This window comes from Staurois parvus, unplaced genomic scaffold, assembly GCF_062004578.1.
Source record: "Staurois parvus isolate SC_StPar_1 unplaced genomic scaffold, SC_StPar_1.0 ptg000575l, whole genome shotgun sequence".
In the NCBI taxonomy this organism is placed as follows: Eukaryota; Metazoa; Chordata; class Amphibia; order Anura; family Ranidae; genus Staurois; species Staurois parvus.
In genome coordinates this window covers 560,902-585,736 of record NW_028318371.1, presented here as the reverse complement: position 1 = coordinate 585,736, position 24,835 = coordinate 560,902, and the positions used below count along the sequence as shown (strand labels likewise).

Here is a 24,835-nt window from a genome sequence, read left to right as displayed (position 1 = left end):
TCGTCCGGATGGGGTTCCTCAGTAAAATTGCATTCCTGCAGACCAATGACATCGGATGACAACAAGGCGAGATAATGAAGCAACGCCGCCCTTCTTGGTACTGCCTGGATGCTACGAACATTAACTGAGGAGATGCGAATCGACGTTCCTAGTGATGAAAGAAGGAAACATTAAATAACTCATACATCAAAATCAGGTGTCATTTTTCTTTTTACCCTTCTTCTCCCTTTTACTGAAACGGGCCGCAGCCACCTTACTTCTCAACTCCCGGACCCCTTCAGCAACTACCTTTTTCGACCCCCTACGGGTCACTAAACTCTCCGTTTTTTCACTACTTGCAAAAGACTCCACAGAGAGCTCAGATGAATCCGAGTCCTCCTCCTGGCTAGGAAACTCTGATATTACCTGAGAAGAAACCTCCACACCACCCTTCCTCCTTTTCAAAGTATCTCGCGAGAGATCCATACCCTCCGTGCTACCAGCCCCGCCCTGCTCCACGGTGCCACTCACAGACGGCTCAGCATCCCCGACTGCCGGGGCCTGAATTGCCGCTGCCGTGTCACCAGGCTCGGGCTGAGTCACCACCCCTCCTACTTTAGCGACCGACGGGGTCTCCACCAAACTGGCCGGAGTCATCCCCTCAGCCGCCACAGCACCAGGCAACGCATACTCTCCACGAAATCGTGCTGCATCCACCCTACTGCCCAGCACCACCTCCACCTCCCTGACCAGGGCTGACCCCCTAGTCACTCCTAAACCAGGTAATACCACAGCTGGCGGGACCTCCACCTCCCGGGCCGGTACAGCCCCCCCAGCCACCTCAGCAGAAAACAACACATCTCCACCCTGCAAGGCCACCTCCTCCCCCCTGCCTTCAGGCGGGACCTCCACCCTCCTGGCCGGAGCAATCCCCCCCGCCACTTCAGCATAAGATGGTGCCCGTTCCTCCACACTCCTTATAACCTGGTGGCCAGAATCACCAGGGGCCACGTGGGTCAACACAGGACACTGCCTTGCCAGATGATTTATTCCTCCACAGAAATGACACTTCCTGCCCTCCGGACAGTCTGCTGTCCTGTGACCCGGCTTGAAGCAGTTCCGACACACCAAACCGGCATCACAACTTTCTCTGGTGTGCCCGAAAGAAAAGCAGTTCCTGCAATACTGAGGCTGTCCTGGGTACCACAGTACCCCCCTATTCGGGCCGATAGAAAAGGCTTGTGGAGGGTGCATCCGGCCGCCAATCCCACCGTCATCCCTCCTCAGCTGGACATAGTACCTCCGATGTCCATTAAACGTGCCGAGCACGTTAGTCTGCTTTACTCCAGCAGAAACAAAGGAACAGTACCGACTCAAAAAGGCCTGGATCTCCTCCTCCCTTACAAAAGGGTTGTAGGTCTGGACAGTCAATGGTATCCTCTGCTTGGATTCATTTCCAATAAACGAAAGGCCCACCATTAAAGGATCATCCGCTTTCTCTCGGCTCCTCTGCAAACACGTCTGCACCTCCGCCATCCGAAAAAAGGTCAAGTCAAAAAAGCCGCTGGAAGGAAAAGCCTGCACGCAGTATAACGACTCCAGAGGCATCCCCAACAGATCCATCACCACCTTCTTCTGTACATGAAACAGACCGCAGTCCCCACGTCTCTCCTCACGGACATACACCCGAATGGTGTTTGGTGCATCGGAAGGGATATGCGCCATCAGATCCAAAACCGAAGCGTCCCCCGCCCCAAAGGGTAGGTTCCGCCCGGCGATCGCAGCTCACAGCTTTCGAGGAGCGCCACCCCCAATAGCAGCAGGCAGGGCTTGGTGTACCCCGCCAGGCCGAGGGCGCTGGTCCTCTACTAGCTTAGCCTCTCAGCTACAACCACAAAGTGATCGCAGCCAAAAGGCCGAGGAGTGTACCCTTACATTAGGGGTCAGTGGGGGAAGTGTACCCTTACATTAGGGGTCAGTGGGAGAAGTGTACCCTTACATTAGTGGTCAGTGGGAGAAGTGTACCCTTACATTAGGAGTCAGTGGGAGAAGTGTACCCTTACATTAGGGGTCAGTGGGAGAAGTGTACCCTTACATTAGGGATCAGTGGGAGAAGTGTACCCTTACATTAGTGGTCAGTGGGAGAAGTGTACCCTTACATTAGGAGTCAGTGGGAGAAGTGCACCCTTACATTAGGGGTCAGTGGGAGAAGTGTACCCTTACATTAGTGGTCAGTGGGAGAAGTGCACCCTTACATTAGTGGTCAGTGGGAGAAGTGTACCCTTACATTAGGAGTCAGTGGGAGAAGTGCACCCTTACATTAGGGGTCAGTGGGAGAAGTGTACCCTTACATTAGTGGTCAGTGGGAGAAGTGTACCCTTACATTAGTGATCAGTGGGAGAAGTGCACCCTTGCTGGTCAGAGAAAAAAAATTACATCTTACATTGGTGGTCAGTGAAAAAGTGTCCCCTTACAGTGCCATGAAAAAAGTATTTGCCCCCCCCCCCCCCCTGATATTTTATTTAGGATTTTTAATTTATTTCTCAACCTTAAATGATTCAGATCATCAAACAAAGTATAATATTACACAAAAATAACCCAAGTAAATACAAAATGCAGTTTTTACATGATGATTTAGAGTGGGACACTTAGAGCTGAGAATATCACATCTTTTCACAATATTCTCATTTTCTGAGATTGTGGATTTGGGGTTTTCATGAGCTGTAAGCCATAATCATCACAATGATGACAAATCACGGCTTGAACTATCTTCCTTTGTATGTAATGAGTCTATCTCATATATTAGTTTCACCTTTTAAGTTGCTGCACTGAAATAAATGAACTTTTGCACCATATTCTAATTCTTGGAGTTTCACCTGTATATCCACCTTCTATACACACCTCATAAACTCACAATTCACTCTACAAACAACCTCCCTAACCAACTGGGAAAAAATCTTATCAGACCAAATAACTTTAAAATGCTGGGAAATAGCACACTGCAGCGTCGCATCTTTTCCTATGTATGGGGCGATACTCGTCCTCGTATACCTCGCTCCACCCTCTATCGCCCTAAGCTCAATGGTGGTCTAGGCTTACCCGACATCAGCAAATACTATCAAGCAGCACATTTAGCCCAATTACCTAAATATCATGCAACCTTTGAAATCCCTCAATGGGTGGCACTTGAGTCGATAGAATGTGACCCCTTATCTACAGCTAACTTACTCTGGTTGAGGCCAATAGACCGCCGTTCTATAACCAACCCCATCACTTCTCACTTTTTATCCTTATGGGACAAACTGAAAACCCGTTATCTCCTCCAATCACTACATAATCCTCTGCTCTCGTTCTTACGAAACCCAGCTTTTCCCCGGCCTGGCAGACACCCCTTTTGTTCAGAGCCTGGTCCTCTGCTAATTTGCTCCGCACGCATCATTTCCTACAGAGGAATACGTTTAAATCCTTTGCCTCGCTGCGGGAAACACATAGCCTCCCAGCTTCCGAGATATTCAGATACTTGCAGCTACAACACTTTTACGCCCCCTACGCCACAACAACCAATCGGCCAGATGCCATGTCTCTCTTCGAACGAGCGTTACAAAGACCCTCATAGACGTGGGCTTATCTCCTGCTTATATTCACTCTTCACTACTTCGATCACCACGTCCCCCCCTCTGTATACCCGTAAGTGGGAAGTGGACTTAGGTTAGAAACTTGACCCATCTGATTGGGATCACATTTGGGCCAACACAAAATCATCCTCACAGAACATTGTAGCATTGGAAACGAATGATAAAGTTTTAACCCGTTGGTACTTGGTCCCAGCGAGAATCGCAAAATTTACCCCTAATTACTCGCCCAACTGCTTTAGAGGCTGTACGGACCCAGGAACACACTACCATATGTGGTGGGAATGCCCAGTGGCCCGAGTCTTTTGGGATGAAATTTTCACCATGATATCTACACTTAGCACTATCACTCTACGACCCGACCCAACAACAGCCCTACTCAATCAGTGCCCCCTTGGCGTCTCCAACTTGCAATTTAAGCTCCTTATGCAAGTTACGACGGCAGCTAAGCAGGTTATAGCGAAATCCTGGAAATCCTCCACCCTACGTGTTGCGGCCGTCAAAACCAGAATAACACAAGCCATGATACATGCAAAGGTGGAAGCCACAATTCTAGATGAGATTCCTAAATTCTTGCGCATATGGAGCCCCTGGGTAGAACGCTTCCTCCCGCCTAACTTTGATGAATCACTCCTTCTCCCTTGATTTGTATACTGTGCGCCAAGGATATTGTTGATAGCCCTTCGTAGGCAGCACATAGAGTCTGTTGTAAACTTGATGAATGCTCATGGAGTCATCGTTGCTGTTCCTCTTCCCCTTCCCTACTTTCCACCCCCGTCTGACCCCCCTCCAAACTTCCCCCTATTTTTTTAATGCACTCCGGAGGGCACTACTCTGATTGGCTGGGACAATAATGTCATTTGTTGTCAACTCCTATGTACCTGTTTCCGCTTGAAATGTATTGACATTTGTAATGTGCTCCTCATATATTTTGTTTTCTATGTCCTACTGCCACTTCAATGTCCAATGTACATTACCAACGTCTCCTTGTTTGCGTCATTATGGTTTATTAATAAAAATTGTTTGAACAAGAAAATGCTGGGAAAATACCTTCAACATCACCTATAAAGCTACCCGATGCAGCTCCCAGTGGGAGTCATATCGAAAAATACTCCACCAATGGTACCTGACCGCGGTCAAACTCTCCATCTACTCCCCGAAACAATCTCCTACATGCTGGAGACAACGTGGTGAGCCAAACAAGAGATACCTGAGCTCAAATCCCAAGAGCTAGTGCATACATTTATCCATCAGGTGCTAAAGGGGTGTAACCACATAACAACACTAGACATTCTGAGGCCCCTCTGCACTCTGGTATATTCCCTTCCAAGCAGACTATGCAATAAATAGGGATATTTAGTTCACACATATTGCAATACATGCTTAAGCTGCCAACTGCGTCAAAGTCATCCCTCTATGGCCAGTCCTACTCTGCTCTGCCTGCGCAAATGTTACTGTGGACACAATGCTAACATAGGGGAAAAGACACAATGGGGAGAGCTACAAGGTTCAGGTCTGGCTACTGACCCAACAATACAACAACAACCTTGTAGCTCTCCCCATTGCTCACTACGTTGTCTCCAGCATGTATTTATTGCATAGTCTGCTTGAAAGGGCATATACCAGAGTGCAGAGGGGCCTTCAGAATGTCTAGTGTGGTGAGCCGGGATCCACATTACATATTCTGTGGCCATGCAAGTCACTTCCATCCTTCTGGAATATTACTGTTCAATTAATCTCCGAAATACACAAAATCTTGATAGTCCCGAACCCCTCATTAGCACTCCTACACATCGGGATCGATGAACCCCCTTCCCATTCCCCAACAATTATTACCCACATACTCTTTGCTGCCAACATGAATATTACTAGATTCTGGAACACAAACAATCCCCCCCAATCACTTCACTAATTACAGACCTTAACATTCAATGTCAGATGGAAACATTATCCGCAATGAACACTTCTTCCCATCACACATCTACAGTTGTGTCCAAAATTATTCAACCCCCAATGCTGTAAAGGGGTTTAGGGACTATAGTGTACATTTGGAATTGTATTCAGAATCAAATCCTACAAGGACGTTGTAACTACCCAAATGCAACTAAAATGACATCAATTGTTTATGTAATACAGTAGTAAATGGTTCTTATGTGGTTTCTTCATTGCCACAATTATTCAACCCCTTAAAGACTACCACTCTGAAGAACAGAGGTTCATACAGGTGCTTTCCATCAGGTATTGAAAACACCTGTGGATGTCACCGAGCAGCAATCAAGCATAATAAGCACCAATTAGGCAGCTTTAAAATGACTGTGATACTCAGCTCCTTCTAGACATTTACTGGTGTGGTTACAAACATGGTGAAGGCAAGAGAATGGTCCAGGAAGACAAGAGAAGAGGTGATTTCTCTTCACAGGAAGGGCAATGGCTATAAGAAGATTGCAAAGATGTTAAACATACCAAGAGACACCTTAGGAAGCATCATTCGCAAATTCAAGGCAAAGGGCACTGTTGAAACGCTACCTGGTCGTGGCAGAAAGAAGATGCTGACTTCAACTGCTGTGCGCTACCTGAAGCGTAGAGTGGAGAGAAGTCCCCGTGTGACTGCTGAGGAACTGAGAAAAGATTTGTCAGATGTGGGTACAGAAGTTTCAGCCCAGACAATAAGACGCACACTGCGTAATGAAGGCCTCCGTGCCAGAACTCCCAGGCGTACCCCCTTGCTGTCTCCAAAGAATAAGAAGAGTCGACTGCAGTATGCCAAAAGCCATGTGGACAAACCACAAAAGTTGTGGGATAGTGTTCTGTGGACTGATGAAACAAAATTAGAACTGTTTGGGCCCATGGATCAACGCTATGTTTGGAGGAGGAAGAACAAGGCCTATGATGAAAAGAACACCTTGCCTACTGTGAAGCATGGTGGAGGGTCAATCATGCTTTGGGGCTGTTTTGCTTCTGCAGGTACAGGGAAGCTTCAGCGTGTGCAAGGTACCATGAATTCTCTTCAGTACCAGGAGATATTGGATGGAAACGTGATGCAGTCCGTCACACACCTGAGGCTTGGGAGACGTTGGACCTTTCAACAGGACAATGATCCCAAGCATACCTCCAAGTCCACTAGAGCATGGTTGCAGAGGAAAGGCTGGAACATTTTGGAGTGGCCATCGCAGTCACCAGACTTAAATCCGATTGAGAACCTCTGGTGGGACTTAAAGAAAGCAGTTGCAGTGCGCAAGCCTAAGAATGTGACTGAACTGGAGGCCTTTGCCCATGAAGAATGGGCGAAGATACCCGTAGATCGCTGCAAGACACTTGTGTCAAGCTATGCTTCACGTTTAAAAGCTGTTATAACTGTAAAAGGATGCTGTACTAAGTACTAAGATTGAATGTCACTTGGGGGTTGAATAAAACTGATAATGCTGTGAGCACAGAAAAGACATTTGTGGTTATTTCATTATAACTGTTATGTTATATTTGTCTGACCTACAAGTGCCTCTTTAATGTAAATGTAAGCAAGATGACTGAATGATCAAAAGCAATGTCAAACTGGCCAAAACACTCAATTTCAGTGGGGGTTGAATAATTTTGGACACAACTGTATATCCAATGGAGCCGAAAACCACCGAAATGTCCTGTACAACCCTGATGACCTTTCATGAGATGGAATCACATCCCATACCGAGACTGGTGTCTCCTCAATTACCCAGATATATCCCTCCTCCCCCAATCCTATCCCCCCCCCCACCAAAATCCCTAATATACCAATCTCCTCCCCCAATCCTATCCCCCCCCCCACCAAAACCCCCTAATATACCAATCTCCTCCCCCAATCCTATCCTCCCCCACCCCCCCACCAAAACCCCCCTAATATACCAATCTCCTCCCCCAAATCCTATCCTCCCCCACTCCCCCCCCCCACCAAAACCCCCTAATATACCAATCTCCTCCCCCAATCCTATCCTCCCCCACCAAAACCCCCCTAACATACCAATCTCCTCCCCCAATCCTATCCTCCCCCACCCCCCCAACCAAAACCCCCAATATACCAATCTCCTCCCCCAATCCTATCCTCCCCCACCAAAACCCCCCTAATATACCAATCTCCTCCCCCAATCCTATCCTCCCCCCCCCCACCAAAACCCCCCTAATATACCAATCTCCTCCACCAATCCTATCCTCCCCAACCCCCCCACCAAAACCCCCCTAATATACCAATCTCCTCCCCCAATCCTATCCTCCCCAACCCCCCCACCAAAACCCCCCTAATATACCAATCTCCTCCCCCAATCCTATCCTCCCCAACCCCGCCACCAAAACCCCCCTAATATACCAATCTCCTCCCCCAATCCTATCCTCCCCCACCCCCCACCAAAACCCCCTAATATACCAATCTCCTCCCCCAATCCTATCCTCCCCCCCCCACCAAAAACCCCCTAATATACCAATCTCCTCCCCCAATCCTATCCTCCCCCACCCCCCCACCAAACCCCCCTAATATACCAATCTCCTCACCGGGGTTCATCAATTGCACACGAATACCTCTGATGATATTACTAAATAAGACCAACACCTCCTCCGTCCAACGGGGGGAACCGCAACACAATCATCAGCCATATCTTGTCTATTGCAATATTGGATGATTGAACCATTTCTCTTTTCAATGTTTTTTTTTCCGTTTATCTCTGAAAACACTTAATAAAAATATTGAAACATAAAAATCTTTATAGGAGACACTTTATAAGCCGTTCCAGGTTACCAGTTTAGAGTTACAGAGGAGGTCAGGTGATAGAATTATTGCTCTCCTCCGACATTCACCGCGATACCTCACATGTGTGGTGTGATCACTGGTCATGTATGTGTATGACACCAATGCCTGCGTTCACCTTTACACTTCAGCGAGGGGGGGATGGGGGTACTTTACATTGTTTTTTATTATTTATTTGTTTGGGCCCTGTACACTGTGACAGGTGATGACATGTATGTGGGACACTGACAGGTGATGACATGTTTGTGGGACACTGACAGGCGATGACATGTTTGTGGGACACTGACAGGTGATGACATGTTTGTGGGACACTGACAGGTGATGACATGTTTGTGGGACAATGACAGGTGATGACATGTTTGTGGGACACTGACAAGTGATGACATGTTTGTGGGACACTGACAGGTGATGACATGTTTGTGGGACACTGACAGGTGATGACATGTATGTGGGACACTGACAGGTGATGACATGTTTGTGGGACACTGACAAGTGATGACATGTTTGTGGGACACTGACAGGTGATGACATGTTTGTGGGACACTGACAGACGCTGACATGTTTGTGGGACACTGACAGACGCTGACATGTTTGTGGGACACTGACAGGCGATGACATGTTTGTGGGACACTGACAGGCGATGACATGTTTGTGGGACACTGACAGGCGATGACATGTTTGTGGGACACTGACAGGTGATGACATGTTTGTGGGACACTGACAGGTGATGACATGTATGTGGGACACTGACAGGCGATGACATGTTTGTGGGACACTGACAGGTGATGACATGTTTGTGGGACACTGACAGGCGATGACATGTATGTGGGACACTGACAGGTGATGACATGTTTGTGGGACACTGACAGGTGATGACATGTGTGTGGGACACTGACAGGCGATGACATGTTTGTGGGACACTGACAGGTGATGACATGTTTGTGGGACACTGACAGGTGATGACATGTTTGTGGGACACTGACAGACGCTGACATGTGGACAGGGACAGATGCTGCTTGGTGTCCTGGTGTGGGGGGGCTGCAGAGCTGTGTAATGGAGGAATAAAATCATCAGCTACACACATCAACTGTCACAATTTGCAGCATCCCCCCCTCCCCCCCCTCACTGAGCTCTCACAGACCTCAGCTGAGGGAACAGCTACAGAGACACGTGTCAGCTGACATTCAGAGATGGCTGTGATTGGACACTGCCATCACCATTGGAAGGTCCAATCAGAGAGCCCATATCCCAATCTGTAATGGGCTGAGTCCGACGGGTGCGGCCATCACAGATCCGTGCTGTTGCGTGGCCCCGGGGCCGCACACAAGCGCATGTTCTGAGGGACGTACAGGAACGTCCAATCAGAACGGGGGAGCTCCCAGCTGGCCGTTTATGTACATTGGTCAGGTGGGAGGGGTTAAAGCCCCTTAAAGGTCATCAGTGTAGTGTATGGAGGAGGTCTGGTGCTGGAATTATTGCCTCATCCTGGCGTGTGCGCTGATATGTAACGTGTATCGCAATCCACATCTTCATGTGTAGGGGCCCCACTGTGTGCTTTGACGTTTCAACATGCATATATGTGGGGGGTCTCAATTTTTATTTTTTGGAGGGGGGAGGAGATGTGCTTGGGTGTAACTTTCATTTATTACTTTTATTTTTTTTACCATTTTTTCTGTGTGACAGGTTCTCTTTATTGAGACATCAAAGGTGTAAAAGCCCCGGGTGTGTCCCCTGTACTACACTGACAGGAATACAGTGCACTGCATTACATTCTATCCTGGCCTCCATGGTCAGGAGTCTGTCAATGGGGCCCCAGAAGTCATATCATCACGTCACTTCCGGGTCAGGACACGCAGGAGCCACACACAGCCCGATACCCAGGAGCCACACACACAGCCCGATACCCAGGAGCCACACACACAGCCCGATACCCAGGAGCCACACACACAGCCCGATACCCAGGAGCCACACACAGCCCGATACCCAGGAGCCACACACACAGCCCGATACCCAGGAGCCACACACACAGCCCGATACCCAGGAGCCACACACAGCCCGATACCCAGGAGCCACACACACAGCCCGATACCCAGGAGCCACACACACAGCCCGATACCCAGGAGCCACACACACAGCCCGATACCCAGGAGCCACACACACAGCACCATACCCAGGAGCCACACACACAGCACCATACCCAGGAGCCCCACACAGCCCGATACCCAGGAGCCACACACAGCCCGATACCCAGGAGCCACACACAGCCCGATACCCAGGAGCCACACACACAGCCCCACACCCAGGAGCCACACACACAGCCCGATACCCAGGAGCCACACACACAGCCCAATACCCAGGAGCCACACACAGCCCGATACCCAGGAGCCACACACAGCCCGACACCCAGGAGCCACACACACAGCCCGATACCCAGGAGCCACACACACAGCCCGATACCCAGGAGCCACACACAGCCCGATACCCAGGAGCCACACACACAGCCCGATACTCAGGAGCCACACACAGCCCGATACCCAGGAGCCACACACACAGCCCGATACCCAGGAGCCACACACAGCCCGATACCCAGGAGCAACACACAGCCCGATACCCAGGAGCCACACACACAGCCCGATACCCAGGAGCCACACATAGACCGATACCCAGGAGCCACACACACAGCACCATACCCAGGAACCACACACAGCCCGATACCCAGGAGCCACACATACAGCCTGATACCCAGGAGCCACACACACAGCCCGATACCCAGGAGCCACACACACAGCCCGATACCCAGGAGTAACGCACACAGCCCGATACCCGGGAGCCACACACACAGCCCGATACCCAGGAGCCACACATAGACCGATACCCAGGAGCCACACACACAGCACCATACCCAGGAACCACACACAGCCCGATACCCAGGAGCCACACATACAGCCTGATACCCAGCAGCCACACACACAGCCCGATACCCAGGAGCCACACAGTCCGACACCCATAATCACAAAGCCAAATATCCAGGACCTCACAGTCTGATACCCAGAACCACACAGCACCATACCCAGAACCACACAGCACCACACCCAGAACCACACAGCACCATACCCAGAACCACACAGTCCATACCCAGAACCACACGGCACCATACCCAGAACCACACAGCACCATACCCAGAACCACACAGCACCATACCCAGAACCACACAGCACCGTACCCAGAACCACACAGCACCGTACCCAGAACCACACAGCACCATACCCAGAACCACACAGCACCATACCCAGAACCACACAGCACCATACCCAGAACCACACAGTCCATACCCAGAACCACACGGCACCATACCCAGAACCACACAGCACCATACCCAGAATCACACAGCACCATACCCAGAACCACACAGCACCATACCCAGAACCACACGGCACCATACCCAGAACCACACAGCACCATACCCAGAACCACACAGCACCATACCCAGAACAACACAGCACCATACCCAGAACCACACAGCACCGTACCCAGAACCACACGGCCCCATACCCAGAACCACACGGCACCATACCCAGAACCACACAGCACCATACCCAGAACCACACAGCACCATACCCAGAACCACACAGCACCATACCCAGAACCACAGTGGTCATGAACAGTTTGTAACAAGAGAGACAACAGAGTTGATCCCGGCTGAGCAGATGAACTGCAACACCCTGTGGTACAGACATAGAGGCACCTCTCTGGGATAAGACCTGGAAATGAACACATTATCATTTGTGAGTTTATTGCCCTTCTTCACACCCGGCTATCACAGGCTATAACCTTTCATCAGTCACTGTTCAACCATCGCAGACCTGACTGTTATCAGGGGCAGAGAGTGGAAGAGATGGAGTCCTTCATCTGTTTACTCACTACCTCCAGCAGAGGGCGCTGTAGCCGGGTACACACTACAAGCTTTGTTTTCATTCAACCCAGCGGACTTATTGTTGTAAAGAGTAGCGTGGATTGTCAGCTCCTGGGGCAAGGCGACTTTTGGGGGACAAGCTTCACATCATGTGACTTACCGCGCGACAATCACGGCAAAACTGAAACGTTTTCAGGGCTCATGTACACTGCAGCTGCTACACTGACGGTCAGGAACTGTGGAGCAGATTTTTCAGCAGCCCCTGAACTCTCCTTTATGTCTCCCTGTGTCCATGTACACACAGGCGTTTACAGACGTTTACAGGCAGATCAGTTTAGTCGGATTTTTTTTAACGCACCAAAATTGCATTCAGGAGTAGATTTTACCGCCATTTCAAATGCCAAACGCTTATGAACGCTATTAACCGCCTTTACAATCGTTTGCGTTTAGACGCGTTTTTTGACAGATCCATATCCAGATGCTGTCCAGAGACGATTTTCTTCATCAAAAGTGCATGCAAAGCGTTTTCCATGTATTCCAATGGGCCCGGTACACCAGCGCAGTCAGGTCCAGGTTTCGCATGAAGGAAAAAATGGTAAAACGCGCCGCATTATGATGGGATCCATAGTGACTACAACCAGAATAGACAGGTCATCTCCACACATACTGCTCTCTCTGCTTCTGCTCTCTCTATTCCTCTCAAAATGTCTGAAATATTTCATGATTTACTATTTTCAGTGCATTCTGGGCATTTGGAAGGTCTCCTGACGCTATTATTTAAAAACGCGTCTAAACGTAAATGCACATAAACGCGGTATACAAACGCGGCTAAACTGACATTTTATAACCTACGTTTTCTAGCAGTCAGTTTCCAGAGGACTGAAGAGTTTTTCAAACGCCCCGTGTACATGAGCCCTAATAATAAATAATGGCGCCTGAACCTGCGTTTTGCCATCACAGCGATTCTGCCGCAATCCCAAAATGCCCAAATGTGAAAGGAGCAGCCCTGGTTCACACATATGCCATTCTGGATGCATTTTCAAACTCACAGATTGACATGACAGGCGAGATATTATGTGCTCCTATTGAGGAGGTTCACACAGATGCCACCCACACGCATTGTGCTTTGAGTGCCATTATGGAAAGGGTTCTCTGCGAGTTTGTTGCGGTGCGTTCCAGAATCACAAGTGATAGAGCAGAGCCTCAAGAGAACATAAGAGTTCACATAGGATGGCTACTGAAAGGTGTTTTCCCATTGAAGTCTATGGGAGGTTTTTTCACATTGAAGTCTATGGGAGGGGATTTTGCATTAAAGTCTATGGGAGACATTTTCGCATTGAAAAAAAAAAAATTCCATCATTTAGGGAAATAACAATAAAAGACAAAATAAATAAAAAGAGCAAGACAGAAATGAAAATATTTGTTGTGCAGGAAATCTTTCTATTCAGCGATAAGGCTCCAATCACAGAGTTCTCATAGGAATAAAGACCTTTATTTTAAGCCGTGGGACTGTAAGGTTGAAATATCAATCAAAATAACTCACTTAAATAAAAAAAGAAAAAGAAAAAAACCTCTTCTCCTGGTATATGAGATCTATATACTGAGGCTGCATTCACATAACTGCCGCCCCTTTAGGAAAAATCGTCAGTTGTGTTTGTCTGAGTACCAGGAGATTTGAAAAAAAACAAAAAAAAAAACAGTCACCTAGAGTTCTTAAAGGGGCCACGTCCTTGTTTTTGAATTAAACCTGCAGGTGGCTGAATTTAAAAAGGACGTGGCCCCTTTAAGAAAACTTTGAAGAAAAAAAAAAAAGGCTCTCCAGCACCGTGATGTCATCACCTGACTCCTCCCCCTCCCCCCTCCCCCCCCCCTTTCTCCCCCTTAGCCAGCTCTCCCAGAGTCCCTTCAGTCGCTCCTTGTACCCGGTACAGAGCAGACGTGATTGTTCCTTCTCCTGAGTTTGGCTTGCAGTCTCATCGGTTCGGATTTGATCCGATTGGCTGCACTTCCTCTCTCACACAGGTTGAAGCGGGTTTCATTATTTTCCGTAATGAGACAATTGAAGATTAAAACGTTTATTTCTCAGAAAACCACCAAAGAGGAATCGGGGGAAGGAAAGCCCCCTATGGAAGGAGGGATCACTGAGCAGTCTGCAGATCCCACCACCAAGAGGCCCACCACCATGAAGAGGACTCGGGCTTTTCTGCGCGGCTGCTTCAGAGCCGTTGCTGGATGTTTAGGCGCCGGCAGTAAAGTCAATGGGCGCCACCACAAGGCAGAACACCAAAATGGTATGTATTGTGGATCTAGAGAGAGACGAGGGAACTCACCTCCTCTCACTGGACCCTTTTTTCCCCTTTTTCCCGGCTGACATTCCCATATGGACACATGTACAGGGATCCCCATAGACACTGAGGAGAGCTGACATTCCAGCAGGGATGGGGAATTCATATGGCCGGGCATGTCCGGACACGTCCCGGGGGTGGGGCAGGTAGTTTCCTCTCCCCTTCAGCCCTGCTGCGGGGCTCACCTGTCAGGTGGAAGCATTGGAGGGGCGGGGCAGCAGCTTCCACACAGTGCCGGCCCCCCAGCCCCGTGTGACCCTCCCCCCACCCACTATCTCCCGGGCTCCGCCCCCTCATCTGCGGGCCCGGGGCCGACTCACCGCCCTCAGCAGGAGAGGAAGGAGAAGAGCGCCCGTCCCCGTCTGGTCCTGACCAGGAAGTGATGGTGTGATGTCACTTCCTGGTTACCGGTCAGAGATCCCCGCCCACCGAGGGCGGGACATATGGAATCCGATGTGCATTGCAGTCCATCCAGTGTAGTACAGGGGAGACATCCGGGGTCTATTACACCTCAGATGTCTCCATAAAGAGAACCTGTCACCAAAATACATCACAGACGGCACATTGTTCCCTATGTCATGGAAACAAATGAGGAAAAAAAAAATATTTTTTTTTAATTGAAAAAATTAAAGTAACAACCAATCACATTACACCACCCCCCCCCCCCCCAGACATATACACATGTACAAGCACACGCTGGGGCGCCTACACATGAAAACATTGATTGCAATACATGTTACATATCACCGCACACGCCAGAATGAGCGCAATAATTCTAGCAGCAGACCCCTCCATACACTATACTGATCACCTAGAAGGGGCTGTAACAGTCCGACATTTTCTGTAGTTGACGCTTTTACAGCCCCTTCTAGGTGATCAGTATAGTGTATGGAGGGGGTCTGCTGCTAGAATTATTGCGCTCATTCTGGCGTGTGCGGCGATATGTAACGTGTATTGTAATCAATGTTTTCATGTGTAGTCGCCCCAGCGTGTGCTTTTACATTTGTACATGTGTATATGTCTGGGGGGGGGGGGGGGGGGGATTGGATGATATGTACTTGGGTGTACCTTTCATTTTTTACAATTCAAAAAATTATGAAAAAATATTTTATTTTACCCGCAGCAGGGCTGAAGATGTCCCAGGTGTAGGGCGATAGGAATTCATCATCCCTGGGCCATAGACACTGATGACGGCTGACATTCCCATATGTATCCATGTACAGGGATCACCATAGACACTGATGACGGCTGACATTCCCATATGCACACATGTATACGGATGGTCATAGACACTGATGACGGCTGACATTCCCATATGCACACATGTATAGGGATGGTCATAGACACTGATGACGGCTGACATTCCCATATGCACACATGTATAGGGATGGTCATAGACACTGATGACGGCTGACATTCCCATATGCACACATGTATAGGGATGGTCATAGACACTGATGACGGCTGACATTCCCATATGCACACATGTATAGGGATGGTCATAGACACTGATGACGGCTGACATTCCCATATGCACACATGTATACAGATGGTCATGAATACATGTGACGCTCACATTGCAACTCCACCAGCAAAAGTATGAATATCCATATAACATTGATAAAAACATATGACTAGACATAAATATTCCTACTACATTAGTCACGTGTTTACTCTCCCTGCCAATGCAAACAATCAGCTGTTGTCAGGCTGGTGTATGACCCCCCCATAGTGGGTGACCCGAATCCTGTTTGACCTCAGGGCTGATAAATGACACTTTCTGGGCAAAGCTGCCAGTAAAAAAAGGCTGTGCTTAGCTGGCCCAATGATTCACAAACCCCAGCCACAATGCAGAGCCAGGCAGGTGACACCACTACTTCCTACTGCCACTTCCCTTGTGACCCGCCCACTCATTTAACTTGCCGGTTTCTTCAGTCATTTAATTGTAGAGGCTTGGCATAACTGCCACCCAACTAGCATTTTTATATGAAGGCCACTATAGTCATCCCTGTGTCCCTATCATGTCAGGTCTCCTTACTGTCCCTGGCACAGGTGTTTCTAACTTTATTCTCTGTAATTTGATTTTGTATAAAGAAAAATATATAAAATGTAGATTAAGGTGCTAAATTCAATTCTTTTTTATTGTAGATGTAAACAATATTTACTGCAAACACAGCTCACCCGGCAGGCTTGCCACAGTGAGCGAGAAGAGATATGATATCGACATGGAGGCTCCGACAGCATGTGCCGAGCACGTAAAGGCTCAGATAGCATGTGACATTCACGTGGAGGCTCCCACAGCATGTGCCCAGCACGTGGAGGCACCGACAGCATGTGCCCAGCACGTGGAGGATCCGACAGCATGTGCCCAGCACGTGGAGGCTCCGACAGCATGTGCCCAGCACGTGGAGGCTCCGACAGCATGTGCCCAGCACGTGGAGGCTCCGACAGAATGTGCCGAGCATGTGGAGGCTCCGACAGCATGTGCCCAGCACGTGGAGGCTCCGACAGCATGTGCCCAGCACGTGGAGGCTCCGACAGCATGTGCCCAGCACATGAAGGCTCCGACAGAATGTGCCGAGCACGTGGAGGCTCCGACAGAATGTGCCGAGCACGTGGAGGCTCCGACAGAATGTGCCGAGCACGTGGAGGCTCCGACAGAATGTGCCGAGCACGTGGAGGCTCCGACAGAATGTGCTGAGCACGTGGAGGCTCCGACAGCATGTGCCGAGCACGTGGAGGCTCCGACAGAATGTGCCGAGCACGTGGAGGCTCCGACAGAATGTGCCGAGCACGTGGAGGCTCCGACAGCATGTGCCCAGCACGTGGAGGCTCCGACAGCATGTGACCAGCACGTGGAGGCTCCGACAGCATGTGCCCAGCACGTGGAGGCTCCGACAGTAGTTGACATTCACGTGGAGGCTCCGTCAGCATGTGACATTCACGTGGAGGCTCCGACAGTAGTTGACATTCACGTGGAGGCTCCATCAGCATGTGACATTCACGTGGAGGCTCCGTCAGCATGTGACATTCACGTGGAGGCTCCGTCAGCATGTGACAGTCACGTGGAGGCTCCGACAGCATGTGCCCAGCACGTGGAGGCTCCGTCAGCTTGTGACATTCACGTGGAGGCTCCGTCAGCATGTGAAATTCACGTGGAGACTCCGACAGAATGCGACGTTAATGACAAGACCCTACCAAAATGCCAGGGGAACATCTCCTCCAGTGAAGATGGGGGCAAGGATACAAGAAAGGATAGACATATACTGGTGGTAGGGGACTCCATTCTTAGAGGTACAGAGAAAGCAATCTGTCACAAAGACCGTCATTGCCGAACAGTCTGTAGTTTACCAGGCGCTCGGGTTCGGGACATTGCAGATCGCATGGACAGATTGCTGAAAGGGGCTGGGGAGGACCCAGCTGTCATCGTACATGTCGGTACCAACGACAAAGTCAGAGGAAGATGGAACGCCCTACAAAAAGATTTCAGAGACTTGGGAGCTATATTGAAGAAAAGAACCTCCAAGGCAGTATTTTCAGAAATACTGCCTGTACCTCGAGCCACACCAGTGAGGCAGAATGAGATTAGAGAGCTTAACAAGTGGCTGAAGAACTGGTGCAGAGAGGAGGGGTTTGAGTTCATGGAGAACTGGGCAGACTTTTCGTTCAGTTACCAGCTCTACAGCAGGGACGGACTGCACTTAAATGGCCAGGGTGCGACTGTTCTGGGAGTTAAGATGGCCAAGAAGTTGGAAGAAATGTTAAACTAGGAGGTGAAGAAGAGGAGGATCTTCATCATCGGAAAGTCCCCTATGTCATCGCTCTATTGAAGGATTGTCATCAGCACCTGCCTCCAAGAAAGCAGTTACACCAGCTCTCTTCACCCACAAGAGAGCTACAATATTTTTTATCCAGGTGTGTGTTGGACCGGCTATAAGGGGAGGTTGGAGGCCGGTAGCTAAATGGTTGGAGGCAGCACATTGGCTAAATGGTTAGCACTTCCACCTGGAAGGCTCTGACAGCATGGGCCGAGCACGTGGAGGCTCCGACGGCATGGGCCGAGCACGTGGAGGCTCCGACGGCTTGTGCCGAGCACGTGGAGGCTCCGACGGCTTGTGCCGAGCACGTGGAGGCTCCGACGGCTTGAGCCGAGCACGTTGGGGCTCCGACGGCTTGTGCCGAGCACGTGGAGGCTCCGACGGCTTGTGCCGAGCACGTGGAGGCTCCGACGGCTTGTGCCGAGCACGTGGAGGCTCCGACGGCTTGTGCCGAGCACGTGGGGGCTCCGGCGGCTTGTGCCGAGCACGTTGGGGCTCCGACGGCTTGTGCCGAGCACGTTGGGGCTCCGAAGGCTTGTGCCGAGCACGTTGGGGCTCCGACAGCTTGTGCCGAGCACGTTGGGGCTCCGTCGGCTTGTGCCGAGCACGTTGGGGCTCCGACGGCTTGTGCCGAGCACGTTGGGGCTCCGTCGGCTTGTGCCGAGCACGTGGAGGCTCCGACGGCTTGTGCCGAGCACGTTGGGGCTCCGACGGCTTGTGCCGAGCACGTGGAGGCTCCGACGGCTTGTGCCGAGCACGTGGAGGCTCCGACGGCTTGTGCCGAGCACGTGGAGGCTCCGACGGCTTGTGCCGAGCACGTGGAGGCTCCGACGGCTTGTGCCGAGCACGTGGAGGCTCCGACGGCTTGTAACGAGCACGTTGGGGCTCCGACGGCTTGTAACGAGCACGTTGGGGCTCCGACGGCTTGTAACGAGCACGTTGGGGCTCCGACGGCTTGTGCCGAGCACGTTGGGGCTCCGACGGCTTGTGCCGAGCACGTTGGGGCTCCGACGGCTTGTGCCGAGCACGTTGGGGCTCTGACGGCTTGTGCCGAGCACGTTGGGGCTCCGACGGCTTGTGCCGAGCACGTTGGGGCTCCGACGGCTTGTGCCGAGCACGTTGGGGCTCCGACGGCTTGTGCCGAGCACGTTGGGGCTCCGACGGCTTGTGCCGAGCACGTTGGGGCTCCGACGGCTTGTGCCGAGCACGTTGGGGCTCCGACGGCTTGTGCCGAGCACGTTGGGGCTCCGACGGCTTGTGCCGAGCACGTGGAGGCTCCGACGGCTTGTGCCGAGCACGTGGAGGCTCCGACGGCTTGTGCCGAGCACGTGGAGGCTCCGACAGAATGTGCCAAGCACGTGGAGGCTCTGTCAGAATGTGCCGAGCACGTGGAGGCTCCGTCAGCATGTGATACTCACGTGGAGGCTCCGTCAGCATGTGATATTCACGTGGAGACTCCGTCATCGCTCTATTGAAGGATTGTCATCAGCACCTGCCTCCAAGAAAGCAATTACACCAGCTCTCTTCACCAACAAGAGAGCTACAATATTTTTTTTCCAGGTGTGTGTTGGACCGGCTATAAGGGGAGGTTGGAGGCCAGTATTCTTTTTTAAAGGCGTGTGTTGGACTGGCTATAAGGGGAGGTTGGAGGCCAGTATTTTTTTCACTCATGTTTCAGACGTCTATAGATGGTAGTTTCGTATATGATTGCAAATATATGCAACCAAAACCTCTGTTTTTGATTTAATTTTTGTTGATCTAGTTTACATTCTGAATGTATTTCTTGCTCTGTATGTCACAATTTGGAAATGACATTAGAGTGGAGTTAGGGACCGCACTGTACAGAGGAGCCTTGACGTGGCAGTGCGGCTTCACATATATTTGCAAATGTATCCAACAAACTGAACACAAATTGCTGAAACATTTTAGGCTTTTTCCAGTTTTGCTGGCTGGCTGGTAAGTATGCTGGAGGACTCTGTGTATTGTAACGTTCTGTGAATTGCCCTGCCTATGTGCACCTTACATGAAGCATCCAATCACACTTTTGTGTTGCGGTAAGATGCATTCCTGCAACATAGGATGACACGTGGTCCATGCATTAGCGTGTTGCAGTGCCATCCATTGTCAATAGGAACCGAACGCACATCTGACAAACATGCATTGCAGCGCACCACACTGCACATCTAGTCAGAAGAAACGATGCGTGTCCGATATTTGGTCTATTCTGGCGTGTGTCGGCAGCCCGTTCAATGGAACACAATAAATTGATCAGAGGAGGGGCAACTTCAGGCAACAGAAAAACTTGAATGCACAACTTGGGCAGCACAGTGGCTAAACTTCCGCCTGGCAGTACTTGGGTCGTTGGTTTGAATCCCAACCACGGCACCACCTGCCTGGAGTTTGCATGTTCTCCCTGTGCCTGTGTGGGTTTCCTCTGGGTACTCCGGTTTCCTCCCACACTCCAAAGACATGCTGGTAGGTGAATTGGCTCCTGTCTAAATTGTCCTAGTTTCATCCCTGGCCATGTGGGATCTCCTGCATGGTGGGGGTTGGAGAAAGACCTGGCAACCTACCCTGTAAAATAACTGCTAAGAGAATTCATGGAAAAAGTCGCTTACGAGTGACGGTCCATGCAATCGCCAAGGGTTGGGTACAACTGGATGGATGGATGGATGGATAGATGGACAGACAGTGTATGTATGGATGTGAGTTAGGGACCTTAGATTGGACGCCCCTTGAGGGTTAGGGACTGATGTGAATGTACAATATATATGTAAAGTGCTGTGTAAATTGACGGCGATATAGAAGTACCTGAAATAAATAATAAATAAAATACACTTCAATCTCAATAAACATGAGCTATTTTCAATCCTTCTGCTGCTATCCTCAGCAAATACACGGCTCAAAAAATAAAGGAACACTTTGAGAACACATCAGATCTCAACGGGGAAAATCTCATGTTGGGTCTCTATACTGACATGGACGGGGTGATGTGTTAGGAACATAAGGACGCCCCATCGTTTCATGAAAATGATCAACCAACAGAGGACTGAATTCAAAGACACCCCGAAAATCAAAGTGAAAAAAAAATGCAGCAGACGAGTCCATTTTGCTAAAATTGTATTGCAGCAACTCAGAATGGTCCTCAGTAGTTTGTATGGCCCCCACGTGCTTGTATGTATGTCTGACAACGTCAGGGCATGCTTCTAATTAGACGACGGATGGTGTCCTGGGGGATTTCCTCCCAGATCTGGACAAGGTCACCACTGAGCTCCTGGACAGTCTGAGGTGCAACGTGGCAGCATCAGATGGACTGAAACATGAGATCTCAGAGGATGCTGGGATATATTTTTAACCACTTGCCAAGCGCGCTATAGCCGAATAACGGATAGAGCGCGGTTGTCCAGTTCTGGGAGGGCGTCATATGATACAAAACTAGTGAAAAACAGTCAGAAAAGATGAGTAGGGAAAAAAATGTCAGTGGCCTCCACCTGTAAAACCATTCCTGTGTTGGGGGTTGTCTCATTGTTGCCCATCTAATGCAACTGTTGTTCATTTCATTAATACCAAAGCAGCTGAAACTGATTAACAACCCCCTCTGCTACTTAACTGACCAGATAAATATCCCAGAAGTTTAATTGACTTGACACTATACTCTGATTAAAAAGCGTTCCTTTAATTTTTTTGAGCAGTGTATTTAGGAACGTAGATCATATCTACTTGTTTTAAACTTATTCTTTTTTATTAACAATTCCTCAGTTACTTCCTGGTTTCTAGCCTAGGCAAATAAACTCATACATCCCAGGAGTATTCAGGAGTGGAGGAGGGGCTTTCTCAGCAAAGCACACCCTCGTGCCTGAGCTAAGGGCAGATGGATTCCAGGAAGTAAATGCTACATCAGTCATCTGCCCTTACTCAAGGTGGTCACAGCCAGAAATGCTAGACAAGAGTTTTTCAAAGTGATTTCTCAGTAAAATAAAGCATGGAAACATGGATGGATGGGGGAGTTTTCTTTGATTATTACAAATGAATAAATGATCATTTTCTCTTTGTGGTCCTCAGATACAGTGTAATTCCAAGTCTGTGGTGACTGGCATTTCTATCATTCCGTGTGTCCCGCACTCCTTTCATTTGTGTACCACCACCATATCCTGTACAGTTAAAGGGTCAGTCCACCCAAAAGTGAGATTTTAGTTCCCAGTGGAGTCTACGGGGCTTAGTCACCCTCTGGCCTCTTCTGTCTCTCATAGTATCATCTGTTCCCACTAATTCTGCTGCATGGACCATCCAATAAAATGAATCCCACATCTAGAAGAGTTGAACCCTCTAGTCATGGCTGCACTGGATGTGAAGATCTGGGATCCCGATTCCAGACATCTCACCACAACATATAAGAGACTATTAGGTAGTAGAACTCTGTTCCATGAATTAACCAGCTGCCGACAGGCCCATGCAAATACACAGCAGCCTGGGGTCTCCTCTGCACCACATCACGTACATGTATGTGATCTTTCATTTCTAGGTAGGGGGCTTGTGTGCCCGTTACCCCCATCTGTGCTGCCATTCGCTACAGCCCAAGCCAATCAGCAGGTTCAGACAAATGATTTATGGCTGGGACCTGCTGAACGGCTGAGCGAATGACTTAGCAGAGCTCTGTGTTGACAAACAACACAGACCTCTGTACAAACAGCAGCGATGTGTCTATTTTTTTCTCCCTACAAAGCAGAGAGTAAAAACAGCCACATGGATTAGTAAAAGCAGCCCATACTACACGCAGTACACACCGCTAACCCTTTGATTGCCCCTAGATGTTACCCCTTCCCAGTCAGTGTCATTTATACAGTCACAGTGTATAGTATTAACACTGATCACTGTATCAGTGTCACTGGAGATGTCAGTGTCAGTTGTGACAAAGTGTCAGATTGCTCGGCGCACTATCACAGCCCCACTCATCATCCCCATTAATAGTATAAACATAAATAAATATAAAAGATAAAGAAAAATTCCAGTATTTATTATTTATCCCATTGTTTGTAGACGCTGCAACTTTCACACAAACCAATTAATACACATTTACTGATTTGCGGTTTTTTTTTTTTTTTTTACCTAAAACATGTAACAGAATATATGTTGGCATAAATTTATGGAGAAATTTTTTTTTTTTTAAATTTTTATTGGATATGTTTTATAACAAAAAGTAAAAAAATATAGTTTTTTTTGTTTCAAAATTTTCATTTATATAATAAATACCTCGTGGTGTTCATATATCACCAAAAGAAAGCTCTATTTTTGTGGGAAAAAAAATGAAAAATGTCATTTGTGTGCAGCGTTGCATGACCGTGCTATTGCCAGATAAAGCGAAGTGGCGAATAGCAAAAAAATGCCCGATGTACCCCATAGTCATTCACATGGATGGGGGGGGGGGGGTTGGCAGGATCTGGGGGTCTCCCCCCTTTACTGGCAAGCCCAGCCACAAGCTCGGATAAGGGGTTTTTTTTGGCATGGGGTTACCCTCAAAATCCATACCAAACCAGGACAAGCAGCCATCTACCTGGCCCCCTCCTTACCCTCTTCCCGTCCGCACATTCTACATAGACGGCAGACGGGAAGCAGCGCCGATGCGGGCTAATGTTCCTGTACGTTAGGCTGCATCGATGGCTCGTGTGCGGCTCACAGAGCGCTCACCACGAAACCCGGTGATCGGTGTGTCGCCCGGACACAGTGGATCACATTACCGCTGTGTTAGGGCGATCACGTGGTGTATCACATGTGACTGCTGTGACCAATCGCTTCTCTCTGCTCTCAGTGTGAACGATCCTGCAGTGTGTGAGTTTACACTGAATGTCAGGCTGCTTGTACCCTCACACACTGCACTGCCAGCCTCCCCAGTGCCCCAGTTTAGTTCCCCTGTGTCCCTGATCACTGCCCCACAGAATCAATAATACATCATTCAGGAGGCCTTGTCACCTGTCCCAGTGCAAACAAAACACCCCCCATACACCATACCAATGTCCTGATCACCGCCACACCCCATACCAATGTCCTGATCACAGCCACACCCCATACCAGCATCCTGATCACAGCCACACCCCATACCAGCATCCTGATCACAGCCACACCCCATACCAGCATCCTGATCACAGCCACACCCCATACCAGCATCCTGATCACAGCCACACCCCATACCAGCATCCTGATCACAGCCACACCCCATACCAGCGCCCTGATCACAGCCACACCCCATACCAGCATCCTGATCACAGCCACACCCCATACCAGCGCCCTGATCACAGCCACACCCCATACCACTGTCCTGATCACAGCCACACCCCATACCAGCATCCTGATCACAGCCACACCCCATACCAGTATCCTGATCA

At 49.5% G+C, this 24,835-nt stretch overlaps 1 long non-coding RNA gene across 1 annotated transcript in view; it reads left to right on the top strand.

Annotated features, from left to right (window-relative positions):
* Positions 1-24,835, top strand: part of LOC149450295 (uncharacterized) — a 1,099,640-nt gene that overhangs the window by 1,022,677 nt on the left and 52,128 nt on the right. The gene's annotated exons all lie outside the window — the stretch shown is intronic.